Raw genomic sequence first — 12,989 nt, 5'->3', positions numbered from 1 at the left:
CAGTTGGTAACATGCCATGGGAAGATGGAGACAGAGATCAAAGGGATAGGGCCACAAACCAAAGATGGCCAGCAAATGAGCGGAAGCTAGGGCAGAGCCGCGGGCAAGATTCTCCTAACAGCCCTCAGGAGGAGCCAAGCCTGCCCCCCACCTAGATCTGGGACTTCTGGCATCCAGAAATCTGAGCCACAATAAATTTCTGATGTTTAAGGCACCCAGTTTGAGGTGCTTTGTTATAGCAGCCTTGGATATGTAAAGTGATGAAGGGGACGGCATATGTAAGTGATATATAAAGGATGCATAAAGGATAAAGGGGACGGCATACATCTGCAGTGGTTGAGATATTTGAATCTCTTCCAAAAATGCACCCAACTAAGCCATGACAGTGATACGGGCTGGGTGTCTCCTCAGCAGGAGCACCCTACTGGGTCTAGACTTCCAATGGGATTACGGTATCCAGTACCTGGGACGAAGAGATGTCGGAAGATGGGGAGAAGAACACGAGAACTGTTAGTGGCTTGACAAAGGGTGCCAGGTCAACTCCAATCAGCTTTCAGCAATCAATCTTTTGAGAGCCACAAGGGTTATTCCAAGGCATTTTTAAGAAATCGCTTTTTTTTTTTCTAAAATATCCAACTCTTACAAATATTTAAACAACATATTGATACGTTTCTCTATGGCTTCTGACAGGGTCAAATATTTGTTCTCTGCCGGGAAGTGTTTTCAGCGCAGTAGCGTGAATGCAGAGTCCTTAAATTGCATTTTCCAGCCTTTCATTTCAGGGGACTGTCATCAGCACGCTGCAGTTTCCCCAAATTTTCTGATACATTATATTGGGCAAACTCACTTTTTCCATAAAGTCTGACAAATAGAAACATAACGTGGACAGAATATCTGCTTCCATTTTGTTCAGACTTCCAGGAAGCTCCAAACTAAATTAAATCCTCAACCTCAGTAATTATTAGAATTTTCACTGCCTCTGTTTTTTATGATTTCTGTTTTCTACTTCTGCTTTAAAGCCTTATTTGATCGTTATGTTTCTGAAGTATGTCTTAGATTATCCTTCCTGAGCTCCACACTCCCAATATCCAGCTGTCTACTATCTATATATCTCTGCCTGGATATTCCACAGAAACTCAAGCCCAGGACGACGTTCAAAATCATGCTTTTACTCTTCCTTCTAAAACAGACAAAGCCTCCTACATTTCTGTCTTGGTGACATCGCTGCCGTTCACTCATTTCCCTAAGCCACATATTTGTGACAACTTGCCTGTGTTTCTTCTTAACCACCCACACTCAAGGCATTATCGTTCTGTTGACTTCGACTACTATTTCCCAGATAAGTTTCCCTGACAGCACGCTGTCTCTGTGCTGCATCTACCTTTATTAAGATCTTCCTGGGGGCGCCTGGGTGGCTCAGTCGGTTAAGCGTCCGACTTCGGCTCGGGTCACCATCTCGCGGTCCGCGAGTTCGAGCCCCGCGTCGGGCTCTGGGCTGATGGCTCAGAGCCTGGAGCTTGCTTCCGATTCTGTGTCTCCCTCTCTCTCTGCCCCTCCCCCGTTCATGCTGTGTCTCTCTCTGTCTCAAAAATAAATAAACGTTAAAAAAAAAAAAGATCTTCCTGGATTCCCGCAACATTGCCTAATAGTAAATTTCCCTTCTTCCAACCTAGTCTTTCAAAGAAATTAATCCAATGATGGCGCTTGGCTTTTAAAATCTTTCCCAAGCTTGTTCTCATTGTGGAGATGGCTTCAAGTCGCCTTGGCATGGAACACACGGTTGCCTCTCCGGTTTTAGGTCCCTTGGTGTGTTATTCAAGTTCACACTCAGGCCATAGCATAATATATGTCCGTGCTTACCTGTAACAGACTCAGGACCTTCTGTGTGGGCCACACACTCACATCCTCAGACTCAGGACTCTTGGCACAAAACCAGTGCTCAGCTTTCCAGCCTCAGGTTCCAACATGGCATTCATACACATCTCCACAGTTTCAGTAATTTATGCTGCAGACATTTTGAGTTGCCTTCATTTTCACGATGAGAATCAATTCTAAACATATACAGTCTCTGAGCCTCCTTCTTCTGGGTCAGTTGCACTACCATTAAATATCTCAACAGCTCTTATTCAACCAGAAATAACAGTTGTCTCCCCAAGATAGAGCGTCAGTGGAAAAATAAATGCCAAACCGTTGAACCTGTTGTTTTCTTTTCCTTGAATGGCATTTTCAAATCCAATTCACCTGGATAATCCCTCGTCATTCTGAGGCTCCTCTCAAGCCTCCCTTCTTCCTCTGGAAAGGTTTTCTGGCTTCTCTTTAAGACTTACAGAGCGATCTTGCCTCTGTGCTTCTAACGTGTCCTATGCATAGTTCTGCTATCTTATCACACTGCATCGTAATCGCCTGTCACCTTTGTCTGTGCCCACCACTACCATGACCACTAAATTCCTTGAAATTTAGTGGTCCCTTGAAAGCAAGAACTGTTTCGCACCACTTCCATCCCCGGAAGCTAGAATAGTGACTGTCACCTAATGTGAATTCAGTAGAAAGTTTGGGCAGGAAATGAGCAAATGAGAGTCTTCCTGGAGTTATATGAATTCTAACAGGTAAATAAAAAATAATGACCTTTAAGATTTAAAGCAATACCAACTACAGCCAGTCGCAATTACTACTGATCTACTTCGCGGCAAAGTAGTTCGTGTCTATGAATATGTCTACTGCCAGTGCGATGATGTTCCCTAGGTAAATCACATGTAATTAACTGAAATTTACATGTTCTTACTTTTTGTACAGCAAGGGCTTAGGATAAATCACGGGCAGGGAAGACATGGTCTCTGCCTGTAAGAAGCTTATTTCTAGATACAAGATAAGGCTGTATATACAGATAATGAAAACGAGGCACCAAGAGAATAAGGAACTTATAAAGGGCTACTCAGGGAATAAGTGAGAGGATGAAAATTCACAGTTGGGCACCCTGCCTCCAGATTCAGACTGCCTTGCATTTCCACTGACTGTGAGATACTAAAGAGAAATCTAAAACTCAGCACCCGTTTTAGCTCAAAATTTTATGACAACAGCAGTAAGAGGTCAGAGAAGTAGATGGAAAAGACGCGAAAGAAGGGCTAGGGTTTGAGCCAACTCAAGAGAGTTGTCCACAAACACAAAGGAAAAAGAAAGGTATTCCCAGAGAGGAGAGTATCATAAACTAAGTCTCGTGTTTCGACAAGTCACGATAAACGTAACAAGGGGAGAAGGAAGAAAAGTATTCGTTATTTGGAGACAATAGTTGTTAAAATAGATTTAATCTATTTTCTCCCAAGGTTTTTTTCCCTTCTAGTGCAAAGGTGCTTGTTTTTCAAAATCGAGACCATATTGTAAGCACAGTTTTGAGTCCTACTTTTTGAAACTTGTATACTGACATAAGCATTTTCTTGTTATTATAAACTCTGCACCAACACCACTTTTCATGGCCCCCTGATCATGACACAGATGTATGATGGTTTAATTAAACATCTTCCTATTGTTGAACCTTTAAAGTTAAGTATAATTTTCTTAGATTAGAAATAATGCTGCTAAGAACATCTTTGTCCATAAAACTTACATATTTCCTCTTATTTCTTTGTGACAAAATTACACAAGTAGAATTTCTAGGTCTAAAGTTACTATTTTTTTCCACTGTTTTTCCCCCCAGATAATTAAACGACTACTTGCTAGAACAAGGACCTTAGTGGTAACAATAAGTTGAAGTCTCTGTCCCCAGGAGTTCACTTGCTAGAGCAAAAGAAAGTATGTACAGACAAGTAACAAAATACAGTGGAGAAAGTGTTTTAACGGAATGGCATCTGAGCAAAACCATAGGCCCACGTGCAGAAAACACACTTCTCTGCTGGGAGAGTGAGGGACATTGCAGAGAAACTGACTTCTGAAATATGTTTTTATTAGTTTGATTTGACACTTTGTCTTGGAGAGACAACTGTTATGTCCGATCGAGTCGGAGCTGTTGAGGTAGTTAAAGCTAGTTCTCCTAACACAGAAGAAAGAGCCCAGGGGTTATATGTGTTTTAAGATGTACTTGCCTGTACTATTAGCTAATTTAATAATCATTATTAGCACGTACAACCCAAATTACCAAAGGCAGAAGGACTGAGCCATTTAGCCCCAATTTGAAAAAGCAGCTCCGTGCCTTGCAGGCATCGCTCAGCTTCGTAGCACTTTGAAGTGGGACAGAAGCTGTTTCTATTCTGGAAGATTCAGGTAGCAGCACCTTGTCCTAAACCATTGAGGAGAGAGTGGAGAAAGCCCCAGGGTTTCTAAGACGGCCTCCTTCACACTCATGCTCTGAGCCAGAAGTCTCCAGACTTTCCTACTTCGTGGCACTCTTAGAGTCCCGTAATTTTTTTTCTTGGTGTCTCCAGGTCGAAGAAAAAGACCTGTTTCTTATCAAGTAGTTAGGTTAAATACATACCTAAAGTTAGGTTATTACATACCTAAAGTTAGGTTAAATACGCAATAATATTTATGTCCTGGGGCACCTGTGTGGCTTAGTCGGTTGAGTGTCCAACTCTTGATATCAGCTCAGGTCGTGATCTCACAGTCATGGGATCGAGCCCCGCAGTCGGGCTCTGCACTGAGCATACAGCCTGCTTGGGCTTCTCTCTCTCTCTGCTCCCCTCCCCCACTCACTCTCATTCTCTCTCTCTCTCTCCAAATAAATAAATAAACATCAAAACAATAATATTCATGTACTAATCAAAGGCAGCCATTTAAAAATAATGCACATCAACTGACAGAAAAAAAAAATATTTGCATTTTATTCTTAAATGACCACCCTTACTTATAGATGGGACGTGTGCAGAGCTCTCAGACCTTGAAGTCGGATTAAATAACTGCTACTCTTGCTGCCTGTTTCACATTGACTTTAATGTAATGCTTGCTTATGATCGTGGTAACTATTATAAACACAGTTTCACAATGGTGTGACAGTGCATGGGTGGTGGGAACATAAAAGGAGACAGCTGCTGCAGAAAACTGCACGGTGCTTCCTCAACAAGTTATATATAGAATGATATGATCCAACAGTTCCATTTCTGGGAACATACTTGAAAGAATTGAAAGAGGGATTTGGACAGATTTGTACACCAGCGGGCATAGCAGTATTATTCACAGTAGCCAAAAGATGGAACCAAGCCAACTGTCCCTCTACGGATGAGTGGATAAACAAAATGTGGCATCGACATAGCATGGAATATTATTCACCCTTAAAAAGGAAGGAAATTCTGGGGCGCCTGGGTGGCTCAGTCGGTTGACGTCCGACTTCGGCTCAGGTCATGATCTCGCGGTCTGTGAGTCCGAGCCCCACGTAGGGCTCTGTGCTGACAGCTCAGAGCCTGGAGCCTGCTTCGGATTCTGTGTCCCCCTATCTCTCCGCCCCTCCCCTGCTCATGCTCTGTCTCTCTCTCTCTCTGTCAAAAATAAATAAAACATTTAAAAACAATTTACAAAAATAGGAAGGAAATTCTCCAACATGAGCTGCTACATGGATGAACCTTGAAGACATTATGCTAAATAAACCAGACACAAAAAGACAACTATTGCGTAATTCCACTTCCATGAGGCACCTAGGTAGTCAAATCCATGGAGACACAAAGCAGAACGGTAGTTAGCAGGGGCTGAAGGGAGGGGAGAATGGGAGTCGTTAACAGACACGGTCGACCTAAAATTGTCAGGAGGCAGTAATGAAGCCAAAGCATTTGTTTGGGATCAAAGAATTGCAATTGGGGGTACCCAGATCCGGGCAGCCACTTAAATGGTGCCCTACTTGGAAGCAAAAGTCAGGGGTGTTTAAAGACAAAGAAGGCATGCTTGCATACATCGTTTACAAAGAATTTTGATTGGGGTTGGTGGCAGGAAATTACACTTGGCTGAACATCATTTATTGCCAAAGCTATCACAAAGCAAAAATCGGTTACTGTAGCAAATTACAGGTATTCTTGCAAAGTCCTTGGGGCATTTGCCAGTCAAAGTGTCAGAGTTACACTCAGTGAGGACCTGCCTAAAGCACGTCGCCCAGCTGCATTTCAGACCCCTTGATCAAAGTGACTCCATTTTATTTCACCTTCCACAGTACAGAGTTTCAATTTGGGTTGACGAGAATGTTCTCAAGATGCATAGTGGGGATGGCTGCACAAAAACATGAATATACTTAATTCCACTGAACTATACTCTTAAAAATGGTTAAAAAAAATTGTAACTTCTGTTACCACAATAAATAAAAAAAGATGCAGTGTTGGGCCACCTGGGTGGCTCAGTCGGTTAAGCGTCCGACTTCGGCTCAGCTCATGATCTCTCAGTTCGTGGGTTCGAGCCCCGCATCAGGCTCTGTGCTGACAGCTCAGAGCCTGGAGCCTGCTTCGGATTCTGTGTCTCCCTCTCTTTCTCTCTGCCCCTCCCCCACTCACACCCTGTCTCTCTCTGTCTCTCAAAGATGAATAAATGTTAATTTTTTTTTTTAAAAAAAGATGCAGCGTCATCAAAGGACATGTAACACAATCTAATGTTGAAGCATAAGCCACCTTGAGCTCATGGTTTGTATGGTATCTGACAGATGTTGAGTCACACTATATTTCCCTTCAAAATCTGAAATCTCCCAAAATACAAACAACTCTGCCTCTTCTTTGTTAAAAAGACTTTCAAATACACTTGGGGAGGGGCGGGGGGGGGCAGTCTCCTCTTTGATTTCCACTGGTGATGAGGAAATGCAAGGATCGGATAAATGCCTTTGCTCTCTCGCTGTCTACTTCTCGTAAATTAACAAGAGTCCTGAAACAAACATATCATTATTCCCGTGTTACTGAAAGGGAAGTTGACTCTCACAGAGGTTAAATGGTGTTCCTGCAGCTACACAGTTACCTTTGTCCACAATGTAGCAGGCCGTCTCTTCTTGTCCTCCTGTCTTCCCTGTCCCCACCCTATGCCCACTCCATTTCAGCTTCTGGAAGAAGAAACATTACCAAGATTTTCCCTTAGGAACCCACTCATTTTCTTGGGCGCCGGGGCTTATGGAGAGCCGAGAGTGCCTCTGATTTTGTCTGCCACTTAACTGAGATTAGCTGGAAGCAATCTGCTTAAAGTTTAAGCATCAACTTATCACTTTGTTAACTGTGCATTCATTTTCAAGGGGATGGTTAAGTTTAATGGGAACAGGGGATTGAATCATGTGGCAACAGGTTCTGTGACATGTGGGAACCAGAAGGGAAGTGGGAGGCCTTCCCTGTCAGATGCTGTATGGAGGGTGGTCTGGTGTAAAGATCTGGGTTAATTTTCTGCCTGCAATTTCCTGCAGGGGGTAGGCAGGATGATTGTGACTGACATCAAGAATTCACTCTGCTCGCGAGCCAGGACAGTGCCTGGTGACCGAAAGAATGACGGAAGGGAGGAGCCAAGGTCAGAAGGTTTCCCAGCCGCAAGAAACACAGGTGCTCGCGCTCTCAAAACCGCCCAATAAAGGGACCCTCGTGCCCATTGGATCCCCACCACTTTACAGAGGAGGAAACTGGGGCCTAAGCAGGAGCTCTGGCTTGCCCTACAATACAAGGCAGGTCACAGCTCAACCAGAATACAGCAGACCTCTTTCCCCATCTCTCACCTTCCGAGAGCCTCTTGACTTCTCCATGACAGCAAAATACAGCTTGCTTAATTCCATTAACCACAAGCCAACTTTTCTGAACTTTTAACAGAAAGCATTCATTGATTCATACCCATGGGTTTTCATGTTTTCTCCAGAAGAAGCAAAACTTTTCTTTGAGAAAGCTAACAGGGTCACAACTTCTTGACTTTCTAAGAGTTTTTTTTTTCTCCCAACCATCTTTTTGTCAGGAGGTATAAAACCTCCTTTTTGTCATATATCCTCATTTGATAGGGAAGGCCGAGGAATTTTAACTTAGTTACTAATGAATAAATCAACCAGAAGGGAAAGGCAGTTATGAGAGAGCCTACAAAATCCAGAGGAGTCAGTCTGATTAAGAATCTGATAGATTCAGTGGTCTCTGGGTGGTTCATTTGGTTAAGTGCCTGACTCTTGATTTTGGCTCAGGTCATGATCTCACAGTCATGAGTCCCCCGTTGGGCTCTGTGCTGAGTGTGGGGCCTACTTAAGATTCTCTTTCTCCCTCTGCTCACGTGAATGCGCGTGCGTGCACTATCTCTCTCTCTCTTTCAAGAAAGAAAGAAAGAAAGAAGAAAGAAAGGAAAGAAGGATGAAAGAAAGAAAGAAAGAAAGAAAGAAAGAAAGAAAGAAAAAAGAAAGAAAGAAAGGAAGGAAAGAAAGGAAAGAAGAAAGAAAGAAAGGAAAGAAGAAAGAAAGAAAGAAAGAAAGAAAGAAAGAAAGAAAAGAAAAGAAAAGAAAGAAAAGAAGGATGGAAGAAAGAAAGAAAGAAAGAAAGAAAGAAAGAAAGAAAGAAAGAAAGAAAAAGAATCTGGTAGATCCAGTCTTCATCCTGCCAACTGAATTAATGATATTACCTTGCTTGGCATTTTACAGGTGCCATAATCTGATTCTGCTTCAATAAGCCAACTTTATCTTGCAGAGTTGGGCAAGTTTCTCTTCTGGCACCTCTAACTTCTAATGCCATTCATAAGATATATAATGAGCACCTACTATGCTTATGACATTGTCCAATATTCTGAAAACTAAAAAAAAAAAGAAAAAAAAAGAAAGAAGAAAGAAAGAAAGAAAAAGAAAGAAAGAAAGAAAGAAAGAAAGAAAGAAAGAAAGAAAGAAAGAAAATCCCACTGAATAGCTTGCAAAGGGTCTAGTATAAAATAGGATCTTTCAGTCTAGAAGTAGTGATCCATTTGTAAGTCATGAGATAAATTTAATAGGTCATGACCAGCATTTTCTCTTAACAAAATTGTGGTAGATTTCTAGAGTCATGGCCCACAATTCTTTTCTTGCCTCCACGAGATTCGTTGGCCAATGGAACAATACAAGGACGATACAGGCAAGGACTTCAAAATGTTTGGGCATTGGAACTTGTCCTTTTCCGAAGCTGTTGAAAGGTCTCAGACCATCACCATGTGAATAAGCCTGGACAAGCTGATAGAAGAAGAAAGACACATGCCTCAGTCATCTGTGCCCTGGACTGCAAACTGACCACCTGTTATGTGACTGAAGTCCATCCAGAACCAGCCAAACTCCTACCCCCCTAGCCTACCCCCCTACCCCCTAGCCTAACCAGCTGACCGCAGATTCATGAGCGAGCCCAGCTAAGGTCAGCGGATCCGAGCCCAGTCAAGAATAGGGTTATTCAGTGTTGGCATCGTGGACCTCGGAGCCCAGTAATTCTTTGGGTGCAGGCTGCTCTGTACATGTTTCGCAGCACGTCCAGTCTGTCCCAGCTAGATGTCAATAACAGCACTGCCCCAGTTACAAAAAGGAAGATATCTTCAGACATGGCCATATGTCCCCCAAGGGTCAAATCACTCCTAGTTGAGTACTACCGGTGTAGAAAAAATCACCCAACAAAATCATGAGCAAATTACATAGTCGTTGGTTTACGCCATTAAGTTTTGTGGTGGTCTTGACGCAACCCAAACTATCTGACATAACAATGGTCTACAACAGGGTAGATCAGGAACCGCGTCACTCGGTCAAGGCAAAAAGCACTAGGATACGAAGCGATAACATGTGTGTACCAGGTCATGATGAAAAATGTATTTCTAGCTCTGGGTTGTAGTAAAAAAAAAAAAGGAAAAAAAAGGCTGGAACGTCTTCTGAATTATTATAGGAAAAGGCACGGAACTGGATTCCCCCCCCCCAGCTCTGATACCTATCAACTGAGTAATATTAAGTATGTTTTTCTACACTTCCCAAGCCTTAGACTTCTCATCTACTCAAAGGAGCGTATCTCAAATTTAGCTACGAGGGCTAAATACATAAAAGTGCACCGTACACGATAAAAAGCCGTCGAAATATTTACTACTGTCATCATCGGGCCGGCTTCCGTTCGTCTTATCGTTGTCTTCCTGTCTCCTGAAGGCTCCCCACCTGTCTGCGTCTGGTCGACCCTCATCCACGATTCAAGGTGGACAGTGTGGGCTACATCTCGCCAGGAGGCATGCCTTCCCTGTCCGTTCATTGAATCTTTTCGGCCTTTACTAAATATGCCAAATGTCCGCTTCTTCAATGTCATGTTGGCACTTACCACGAATCGGTTCAGGGCTCGGGTTGCGTTTGTGTTTTGTTTACATACGGCCCATGTGTCAGTTTCTCCCCCTACCTAGTCTTCTAGCTCCCTGAGGGCAAGGGCCACGCTTCGTGTTTATTTGCACCCCCCCCCCCCCCCCGCCCCAGCGTATAGCGCATTTTCCTGGACACGTGGTAGGTCTTCGCAAAGGCTTCAGTTAATGATTCTCATTCAAAAGAGGCAGCGTTTACTTTCCACTTTATGGATTCTGCCTTCCGAAGACCACAGTCTCCTCCGTAAATTAGCCTGCCTCCCTCTCGGACCCCCCGCAAGTCCCTTCTGGGGTTTGGGCCATCACCGAGCTCCCCTGCCCGATTAATATTGGAGACCAGAAGCGGAAGAACGGCGCCCCGCGGACTGTGTGGGGTATCACCTGATAAGCCGTTTCCTAAAAGGAATCTCACCCGCCGGGAAAGCAGCAGCCGCCCGCGATAACTGTGCTTTTCAACTCAAGAAGGCCCCGGGCACCTGACCTCCTCCTTGGCCACAAGCCCTGAGTCAGGCAATTACGGTGCAGCAGCTTCACACCCGGCGGAGCTGGGACGGAGCCTCCGCTCCGCGCCTGGTTAATTCATGCTCTTCCCGCAGGAAGCACCCCAGGCTGGAGGGGGCACCACTGACGGGGAGGCATCCCCCTGGCCTTGGCTTCTCTGAGGCTGTGCCCGGCTTTCTTCTCAGCGACACTACTCCCTGTCTCTCCATTCCCCCAGCCCCCCCGCCGAGGAAATGACCCTGCTGGGCCAGCATGGTGAGTCTAGGCTGCAAGCAGGATTTACTGTTTGTTGTTAGACTATTAGCAAGCACAGTCTGTTAATGGTCTCTGATTGATTTCTGGATGCTTGTCTCCTTCTGGACTGTTGGAACTCTGGCTGAAGAGGCTGGTGCGAGGAGACAAAACGTTTGCTTGTTTCTGTATCCCGAGGGCGGCTAGAAAAATGCAGAGGTATTTTTTAGGTGAGCGCCCAGGTAGGAAATGGAGAGCTGATTCCACCCTCCCTGGAAAGGAGGCAGTGCGGAAAGAAAGCGCCCTGGACTCCCGGCCTGAATGTCTGAGTTGGAAGCCTGCTTCTTTCCAGTGGCTGGCTCTGTTTCCAGTTGCCAAGGTTCTGGGATCTTGGGCAGCCCACTTAAGCCCTCCGAGTCGGCTTCCTTCCCCAGTAAATAAGGAGGAGAATAGTGCCTCTCTTTGGGCTGCTGAGGAGTAAATAGGATCCCTGGTAGTATACAAATGGAATTAGACCATTTCTGTGATTCGTAATTCTGGGAATGTTGGGGGAAATATGGCTCCCTTCTCCCTCCCTCGTACTGGGAAGCAAGTTATCAAACATGCCAGCTGTCGTAAGAAAATGGGAGTTTGCTCTTATTGTCTTTGAAGGAGGAGGCTAACTGCCACTTGAGTGTTCCCTTATGAAAAAAAAAAACAAATTTTTTTTGGACTGGAATACTTTAAAGTTAAAGACGAATACTCTTCGACGTCAAGAGCTTAAAACCGGAGACAAATACGTTAGTAATAATATACATCTATGTAGCACGTTACAGTTTAGAAAGGCAGGTTCTTTTTCTCTGGAGGCTTCCAAAAAGGGAGCTGACAGCAATAACTCTTGAATTCATTCACTCAACAAATCTTTACTGAGCACCCACCATGTGCAAATCACCATGAGGTCCTCGGGGTATTGTGCGGAGGAAGACAAAGAAACCCTCTCTTCAGGGAGCTTACGTAGAGATGATCCAGAAAGAATTCGAAAATGTGAAAACAGAATGGGATGTTAGGTACTAAGAAGAAAATCAAACGAGGTGTTAGAATAACCACTACAAGATAGAGAGTAAGTCACTCGGGGTGCCATTTTAGGAAAGAAGGTTAGGGAAAAACCTTCCGGGGCATTGACATTTGAACAGAAAGTTTAATGAAGGAAGGGAGAAATACATATGACTTTCTGGGAGGGCGGGGGGTGGGCGTTCTGTAAAAAAAGCAAAGTGCAAAGGCCTGAGGCAAGAATATGCTTGATGTATTTGAAGACCAGCACGGCAGTGCATACCCATCCCTGTACAGATGAAATGGTTTCTCAGGATCCTTTTCAGTATTTTTTTGTTTGTTTGTTTTTGGTCTCCCTAAAAGAGATTTGGTCTTTTAATTATTATTTATTCACTCTTTATGAGTAATATAGCAGCAGCATAAACTTGGCATTCAAACGGAGCTCAGGGTGTCAGCTGTCTTAAATAAGGGCCCCGTACCCCTGAAGGAGCGTTTGGGCCTGAGGTCTCAACTCCAGGTTTATCTTCAGGGTTCAGGGTGGAGTGGTAGTTTCTGGAAACACCGTAGGGAAAGGAGCCGCAGGAAGGCGCGTCAACACATTGCAGGACTCCTGACAAATTCCCAGCAGAGAGGGTTGGCTGTGGGACTGAGAAAGGTAGAAGGGGACAAAATGGATCACCTCTGCTGGATGGGGGGGATCACACACACTTGCTTTATCGTCGTTTTTGTAGGCAGCCCCCGTTCTAAACCAGACGACGGAAACTCAACTTACGCCACTCACCCCTCTCCGCATATGGGGGCAAGAGCGTCATAAATAGCCAGTCCTGCCTCCCAGAACAAATGTACGTGAGGCTCAAACTCTCCTTGCTTTTCTCTGTCACCTGAGTCACCGGCTCGCGGCCACTTGGCACCGCAGGGCATAGAACAGTGTCCTTGGGGGGCGCCTGGGTGGCTCAGGTGGTTAAGCGTCCAACTCTTGATTTTGGCTCAGG

This window comes from Panthera pardus, unplaced genomic scaffold (assembly GCF_024362965.1).
Source record: "Panthera pardus isolate Hobbes unplaced genomic scaffold, ASM2436296v1 HiC_scaffold_21, whole genome shotgun sequence".
Taxonomy (NCBI): Eukaryota; Metazoa; Chordata; class Mammalia; order Carnivora; family Felidae; genus Panthera; species Panthera pardus.
Note: the sequence above shows the minus strand (reverse complement) of the source record.